The sequence below is a fragment of the Mercenaria mercenaria genome, chromosome 13 (assembly GCF_021730395.1).
Source record: "Mercenaria mercenaria strain notata chromosome 13, MADL_Memer_1, whole genome shotgun sequence".
Lineage (NCBI taxonomy): Eukaryota > Metazoa > Mollusca > Bivalvia > Venerida > Veneridae > Mercenaria > Mercenaria mercenaria.
Genome location: NC_069373.1, coordinates 63,213,083 through 63,222,375, shown reverse-complemented (window position 1 = coordinate 63,222,375; position 9,293 = coordinate 63,213,083).

Genomic DNA, 9,293 nt, shown 5'->3' with positions numbered 1-9,293 from the left:
TTACATATTCAAAGAGACCGGTGAGAGGGGTACCACAACTCTTGCTGACCACATTTCTCCTTACGTAATTTCGGAGAGATTTATCGATGTTAACGATCGCCTTGTTTCCACTATTGTTCTTTCTTTTGGATCTTTGATACACCGGGGCAGAATATTTGTCTCTTTATAAATCTATACCAAGTATAAAACTGGATTATCTTGGGTCAAAAATTCATGTCACAAGGCGAAGTTAAAGACATTGTTAACACACTACAGGTCATGATATAATATTCAATCTTAATGATACCTGATTAGAATGTTTGACGTTATAAAATTTAGCTTGAAACTGGATTATCTGGGATTTAAAATTGGGTCACGAGGTTATATATCATAGAGAGAAAAAACATTGTTAACATACAGGAATCAGTTTCTACTTAATCTTTGGAAACCGGGTCAAATGTAGGTTAACTTTGAAATTAGGTCTAAAAGAAGGTTTCGAATCCAAACAAAGAAAAAGAGACTGAAAAGTTGTAGTGTTAATAGAATATTGGTAAAGTCTGAAACTTGGTCATATGCGGTCAATAGGTAGGTAAGTAACCTTAAGCATAGAAAAAAATCTAAACACTCTAGATGCCACATAAAAACAAGAGCACCGCAATGAAAAGCAATATACACACAGAACAAAGTCATGTGACCTTTGACCCCTAAGTGTAATCTTGATCTTGAAGAAAGCCATCTGAAACATGCGCTCTGCACGTCGTCTCGATGTGGTGAACATTTGTGCAAAGTTTCTTTAAAATCCTTCAAACAGTTCAAGAGTTACAGAGTGGACACGAAACAAAGCCATATGACCTTGACCCCTAAGTGTGACCTTGACCTTAAAGCGAGCCATCCGAAACAGGCGCTCTGCACGTCGTCTTGATGTGGTGAACATTTTTGTCAAGTTTGTTCGAAATCCTTCAAGGGGTTCAAGAATTACAGAGCGGACACGAAATTGCTAATGGACAGACAGACAGACGGCCAGATGGACACGGGGGTATAACAAAATACGTCCCTTCGGGCGTATGATAACAACAAAGGGATGGAGACGCAAGATATTAAGTTTTCTACAGTTTTGACAATGTTTTACCTGCTGACCTACATTTTGATCCCAGCTGACCAAGTTTAGATTTTTTTTTTCATGTCGGACGACGACGACGGATGCATTGCGATCAGACTAGCTTATCTTTTCAACTTTGTCTCAGATGCGCAACTTATAATATTGAACATTTTAGGAAAGTGTTATGACGCTAGATAAAATACCTTTTGCGAAATGTGTAACAAAACATTTCTCCGACGAACAGACGGACGGACAGACAAATCCAAATATTATCCTGTGCGGTGGCCTAATAAGCCAGACCTTACCATCATTATAGGAATGTTTTCCTACCGCACATAAATTAATTAAATCATGTTGAGACGGTCCCCTTGAAAAATCGATCGTTTTAGGTGTCCACAGTCCACGTAGACTTAATTCGCAAATGTCTATTAGTGGGTACTGAGATACCAGCTTAAATACAAAAATTTAACAAACAACTGATTAGTCGAAAAAATGGCATAATTTTGTAAAAATGCAAAGTAGAGGTATGGAACCTGAGCACTGCATGTCAGATCATCACAGTGAACAAGTGTGTGACGTTTCAATCCATTTCCATTAGAAGGTACTGAAATACCAACTTACATATAAAACCTTAATAAAAAATTTCTATGTCAAAAAAGGGGCATAATTTTATATAAAATTAAAACAGAGTTATTGAACCTGTGCAGTTTAAGTCAATTTTTCACAGTGAATAAGTGTGCGAAATTTCAATCCATTCCCACAAATGGTTACTGAGATACCAGCTTACATACAAAAACTTAACTAATCGGGACGGCGACGCGTACGCCAACGCATGGATGAAATAAAAAAACCCGGAAAACCACAGGTCGACATAAACGAAATTGTTGCAGGCTCGGTTTGAGCCTGTTCATGGACGGTAGTGGAAGTTCAAGCTTCCACGCCATCTAGCCCCGGGTGGGTTGATCAGAACTCAACATTTACACATGTTATAAGTACCAGAATGTAATTTAGAAACATCCGAAGATCTATTCATACGGCGGTGCACATGGAACCTTCAATGATGTAAAGAGTGCAATTCCATGAAAAGTCGCGTATGTCCTCAGACAAAATAATGGCTGTGTCCTAAACGAGAAAACAATCGGCAGAATTAATCAAACTGGAGTCGTGGATAGCTCCACGTGTTCTGTGAAAAGTCGAGCTAAAACATTTTTTTCTTTCTTTTTCAAATGCTGCAGACCTATCTTTATCATGCAGTGTTCGTGTAAAATTGGTTAAATGTTTGCCATAACTGACATTTGTTAAGTCCTACCCAAAAATGTGCAATTTCATCTTTCTACTACAAAGACAACAAAACAACGTCAAGTTTCCTGAAGTTTTACTACACGTTTTGGTATTACAAGAAAATTTGGCCGTAATGATCTTAATTTAACAATACAATTTTCTTGCAATAACGATGTTATTTATTCTAATAACGAAATATTTTCTCGTAAAAATGAGATATAAGTCATAACGAGTAAAGATCTCATGTAATACGGGTAATATTCTTCTAATAAAATTGATAGAATATCTCGTATCTCGTATTGTTTTGTAATAACGATATAAATTATATATATACAGTTTAGAATGTCTTCACCTGGACCCCTCATTTATTAAATTACTTGATTTATACAAAACTGCAAACACAGCACGAACAAAGCATGGACAACTATTGAAACATACATCATACGGCCAAGTTAAATTTTACTTTTTGTAAAGGTACTTCAAATCATTCATAAATACGACAAAACGAGATATGTTCGAAACTTTCCTAAGAATCACCACTGGATATCATTAATGTTTAAAAAACTTTTCATTGCAATAAATATTTGTTTTCAATCTGATTTAAACTCCATTTGACTTGGTATTTTATTTAGTACAGAGACACAACTCAATGAATTGTCTTTGCCTCAAAGAGGACAATATTAGAGACATTTTATAATATCACGACTATCTTGATTTTTTCGTGAGGACCGTGTTTTAAGTCAGAGAAAAGTGTTGTGCAGCTGAAAATCGGTATAATTCTTTTGTAGAAAAATAATCTGAATAAAAAAGTATTCGATGAAGATTCAATACAGAAATTTAATAACTTTTGTAAAAGACCAGATCAACATAAAACAAGTGTTAAATATCTAATTATGTATAAGTTGCAATTCTTTCAATTCTTTGTTTTTATGACAGATGTCAAAACTTTATTGTTGTCTCAACTTTGACACATTTATGCACTTTAATATTTTGATAGTCCAGAATGTGCTAAAGGCTTCTAAATGTATTTATGATAAGATCTTTGTGACCTATGCATAATTTAACTGTTAAGACTTCCTAACAGATAAGGTGTTGATTGCTGTCAAAACTTGCTAATATTTTAAATACTTGTAATTTTATTACCATGTACGCTTTCTGGAATATGATTGGTTTATACTGTTGATTACAGTGACAATAAGGGTCATTTTAATTGGTCAGTTATTATATGTTGAGAGAAAATATATTTTGAACACAGCAGGTTTCGAGAGAATAGATTTTGGATTTCCAAGTAGAAACATCGTGGTTTTCCACTAGAACGCTAGAATTGTTAATACTTAAATCTTTTTTCTAATTGTTATATCTACGGATAACCGTGTGAAAATTGTTATTTGTTGGCTGTGTGGCTTTCCACTGAAGAAAAATAAAGAGGATAATCTGGAACTGTGTTTTAGTATTTGGACATAATAAGTAATGCTGTAGTGCCATTATATTTTATAACATTCCATCGTAATTTTCGGCATTACAAAAGCCTCAAACTATCCATTATGTGAAAGAATGGACAGTTTGAGGCTTTTCTCCTTTACATAAGGAAGTGTCATATCTGGAACTAAATTTTCTAATGGTTATGTTAAATGTCATAAAATGTAATAATTGTGAATTAAAAGGTTACATGTCTATATGTTTATTGGAAGATGAAAGTAAATATAGCGAAAACAAAAGTAATGATTTTTAAAAGAGGTGGTACTGTTCCTAGAAATCTTAAAATTTACTATGATGAGGATCAAATTATTTAGGGATTGTTTTTTAACTGCAGCACAGGGTACACTATCTGGGCAAGCTCAGAAAGCTATATTAAAGTTAAATAAGTATTTATGCAAATTCAACATACATTACTCCTAGAAGCATAAATTAGATTTATTTGATAAATTGGTAGCTTCTGTTTTGAATTATGGAAGTGAAGTGTGTGGCTTCGCCAAAGATTTATCCATTGAAAGGGTCCATTTACTTTTTTGTAAGAAATTACTTGGAGCAAAAAAGATCACACAAAATGATTTCGTATATAGTGTATTAGACTGAGTTAATTTTAAGACTGTGCACTGTTACAATATCATAAAGTACTGGGTTAAAATATTGCAAACATGCGAAAATAAATATGTCTCGTTAGTATATAGGTTGCTAAAATGTGACCTAGACACAGATATGGTAAATTGGTGTTCTTTGGTGAAAGATATTTTGTTGCAACAAAGTGTTGATGATATTGGTATGTTTCTATATGTAGTTAAACAAAGGTTACATGATCAGTTCAGGCAAAATTGGCACGAGAGATTATTAACTCTAGTAGAACATTATTGTACAGGAACATTTTGCATTTTAGGTTCCAGTCATACTTAAACTATTTTACAAACGATAAATTTTGTCAATCATTGGTACGATTAAGAGTTTTTTCTCAAAAACTGCAAACAGAAGCAGGGCGTTGGTCAAGACCTGCAGCTACACCATGGAATGAAATATTATGTCATGTTTGTAACGTATCATTTTATAATTTAATGTTTAATGTATACTATTGTGAACTTAGACGCACATATATACCATCGAATTATTAGAGAAGACCAAACATGTATAAATTTGTAGATTTATTAAATAATGAAAACAAAATGACTGTACGTAAGCTTGGAACATTCATACACTATGCTTTTAAGAAACGCAATGAATTATTATATGATAATAATTAATAATATAGTATTTAATGTTATAATTCAGAAATTTAAATTAATTTTATAGAAATGTTGTTGACTATAACAAAATTGTGGTGTTGTGAAAGCGCCGAGAAGTTAGCACTGACATCGAAGATCGAAAATCAAAATTAAATTTCTAGCGAGCTTTGAACTTCGAGCTAGCTCGGAGATCGAAATTCAACAACAAGCATCAATAATTCCGTGCTAGCTTTGAACTTCTAGCCAGCTCGAAGATCGAAATTCATAATTGAATTTCGAGCTGGAATTGAATTTCGGGCCAGCTTGAATATCGAAATTCAGATTTTCGAAAAGTTGAATTTCGAGTTTGGGTTGCATTTCGAGCTTCGGGTTTCGAGCTTTCGAGCCAGCTCAGATTTTCAAAAATGGAGGGATCTGTTACCAAAAGCCTCATAAGATTCCACTGTACAAGAAAGCTAAGTGGCAGGCCATAAAACAGTCGCTAAACGATTACCACCAGGTTATGACATCTCAAGGAAAATATTCCGCACTAAATACAGAAGAGTTATGGGACAGTTTTTCACAAACACTAAATAGCTTAACAGAAAAATGGATTCCATCCGAACAGTCATCAGTAAGGGATCATCTTCCCTTGGTTAATCAGAGCGTTAAGAGAATGATCAGAAGACGTAATAGGGCCTATAAAAAAGTTAGGACGTCAAACAAGTCTTCCTGGAAAAAGTTCCTAGGCCTAAAACACTTAGTGCGGGAAAAAGGTCAAAGAAGCGCATTACCAATATCTTGAAGATATTCTAAATCTACATAGTACTGATGCCAACCTACCAACCAAATTCTAAGAAACTCTACTCATTAATTAAACATTCCAGACAAGACTCTTCTTCCACACCACCCCTACAGTAAGAAACTCCATCATGAGGAAAACGCCAAGGCCACAGTACTAAACAAGCAGTTTAAGTCGGTCTTCAGTCCCAAATCTCCCCTGAGACTTGCTTCTCTCTGTAAAATGAAACTGAAAGACATGTCTGTTAATCAAAATGGTAATTTCATCCCTAACATTCCAGATATTAATGTTAGCTCAACTTCTCAATAACTTAAACCTCCATTAGGCTAGTGGCCCTGATAAATTAAAACTCATCATACTTAAATCTTTATTTAAAGAACTTGCCCCAATCCTAAAGGTTTTATTCCAGAAATCCCTTGACGAAGGATCTCTACCATCCAAGTGGAAGTTAGTTAATGTTGCCCCTGTTTACAAAAAAGGTGAAAGGTCAAACCCCGCCAATTACAGGCCGATTTCTCTAACAAGTGTTCTGTGTGCAAAGTACTGGAACACATTATTTCCTCCTCAATTGTAAAACATTTCACCAGCCACAACATCCTCTACGACCTACAACATGGGTTTCGTGAAAAAAAGATCATGTGTCACTCAACTAGTAATGTTGGTAAATGACCTGGTTAACGCACGCAGTCTATGCTAAGAAACAAGTTGATCTCATATTACTAGATTTCAGAAAGGCTTTCGATAAGGTCAGCCATATTGAAAATGCACAGTTATGGAGTCGGAGGTCAAACTCACAAGTGGATTAAAAGTTTCCTTGATAACCGAATCCAATCAGTTGTCCTGAATGGCACCAGTTCCGATGCCATCCCAGTCCCATCTGGTGTTCCCCAGGGGTCCGTCCTTGGTCTCCTGCTCTTTTTAGCTTATATAAATGACCTCCCACAAAATATCAACTCCAACGTCCGCCTCTTTGCAGATGATACAGCTGTCTACCTCACACTGTCATCTGCAAATGAATCAGTTACCCTCCAAAATGACCTCAAACTGTTAGAAGAGTGGGAGTTGGAATCTATCCACGTCACAACAAGGAAACATCCTATTCCCACCCAGTACTACCTCCATGGAGTCCGACTCGAATCAATCACCTCGGCCAAATACCTTGGCATAAATGTATCAAATAATCTTTCATGGGACGTCCACGTCAATAGGTCAACAAAGAAAGCAAATTAAACGTTAGGGTTTCTGCGCAGAAACATCCAGGTCAAATCTGAACTCATTAAGTCCATGGCTTACCTGACACTCGTTAGACCCCAGCTGGAATATGGTTCCATAGTGGGGTCAGCCTATACTCAAGCCCTCATAGACCAGATAGAGGTTGTCCAGATACGGACAGCTCGCTGGATTAGGCTGACTACTGTCAAATCTCAAGTGTCACAGACATGTTACAATCCCTCAAACTTCGTCGCCTTGATCTCGGACGTATTGATAGTAGACTTTCCCTTATGTACAAAGTCCACCATGAATTAGTTGCCGTCCCCAAAGAAGGCTTCTTAGTTCCCTTCACTCGCCCAACACGTCACTTCTATTCCCTCAGTAGCAACTACAGATTACTTACAGTATTCTTTCTTCCCCAGAACAGTGTATCATTGGAATTATCTCCCTCCTGCTGTTGTCCACCTCCCAACACCTGAGCAGTTCAATGCAGCCATTTGCTGTATTGATCATGTCTCATTTTAAACTGCCCGATAGCTGCTTTCAAACTTTTACTTTTAACCAAGCTATTTTTCTTTCTTTTAACTATCTTTTTAAACTTCAGTCCTTTAATATTCTTTGTGGTTTGACGCGCCAAATGTCTACGACCCCTTAAAGGGAATGACATTATCGGAAGATAAATAGATAGAACCGATAATGAAAAATTCGCACTTCGTGAAAATTGCTTCAACCGATGTAAAACTTGTATTGTCTGATCAAAATTGAGTAATAAACACCATTTCCAGACAAATGGTATGTCATTTGCATATTTTGGGCTAAATGAGACTTTTTCGGAAAGTAGGCAAAATTCTGATTTTTAAGGTGATTCCCCACATCCCGGTTTCGCATCAGCCGCATCATTTTAGGTAAGAATGACAGAAATCAAATAATTTTCGAGTACTTTTACCTGTTTCTTGCAAACGAATGATAGAAATAAGAAAAAACAAGGCCATATGATATTTTATCTAATGGAAAGTTGGCATATTCTATACATCTGACACGTTTATTGCAGGTATGGACGGCCTATCTTAATGGGCATAATTCCGACTGTAGCCATTCTTTTGGACTAAAAGTTTTCAAAATTCTTGACGATTTACTTACGTACAATTATTGATGGCAACAGAATGATTTTGAAAACTTTGACATTTCTTACAGGCATGAAGGTAGTAATTCGCCGGATATGCCTCCATGGTCCACTCGAATGTAGTCCATATCAATATATAGTGCAATTTTCCCGCCTAGTAAAGGCCATTTTTATGCCAGATATAAGCTTTATCGATGCTCGATTGCAAAGAGAAATGTCTGCGGATGATTTTAAAGCGGCATGCCTCCAGGTCGTTCGACAACAAAAAAAAAATATTTTTAGATATCTTGAAATAAATGCTATATTTCTTAAGAAGGCTTTAAAACTTTATGTTACGGAAACACATGAGAATTAGCTTTTTTACTACTTTTAACGATGCAAATTGAAAAGCGTTACTCCAGGTAAACTGTCACGATTATAAATATCTATATTTTGAAGTCATTATTCACTATTTCAGCTATAGCGCTATTGATTACGACGACGGGAAAATGTCTTTACTGCCGCGGCGGTCCGGGGTTCGATTTCCAACGCGGTCATCTTTTTTTTCTTGATTTGGAATTTTTAAAATATTTTAGAAATAAAGATTCATATTCTAATGTTCACAATATGACCAAACTTCAATTTGAAAGAAAGATTATTTTTAGTGCCTTTAAGCTACGTTATATGCTTCAAAAATTAAGTCGAAGCTGTTTTGTAGAATGAAAGTAAAAGTAGGTATTTCCTGATATCTACCTAGCAATATTAGCGTTTTCATCCCGTGTCTCAGTCACGTGATTATGGTTTCCCTGCATTATGGTCAACCCCATATTTTTGGTATTTTTTGATTGCCAAAAGACATACCTTCAAGACAAGTGTAGTCTCACAGGAAATGAAAGACTAGAAATGCTGATAAAAACATGTTATAAATTGTTATTTTTACATAGAAAATAGTAGCGGAGGCATTTAACCCATTCTAACCTTCAGCGATTTTCGCCTAAAATTGGTTTTGGATAAAACAATGCCACTGAAACGGGTCAAATACGGCGGTCGGGAGACAATTCCGGTGGCCGCTGACCGCGGATAGGAGGTGACCGTTGAATAAAGTGTTGAAATAGATGAAAGCCC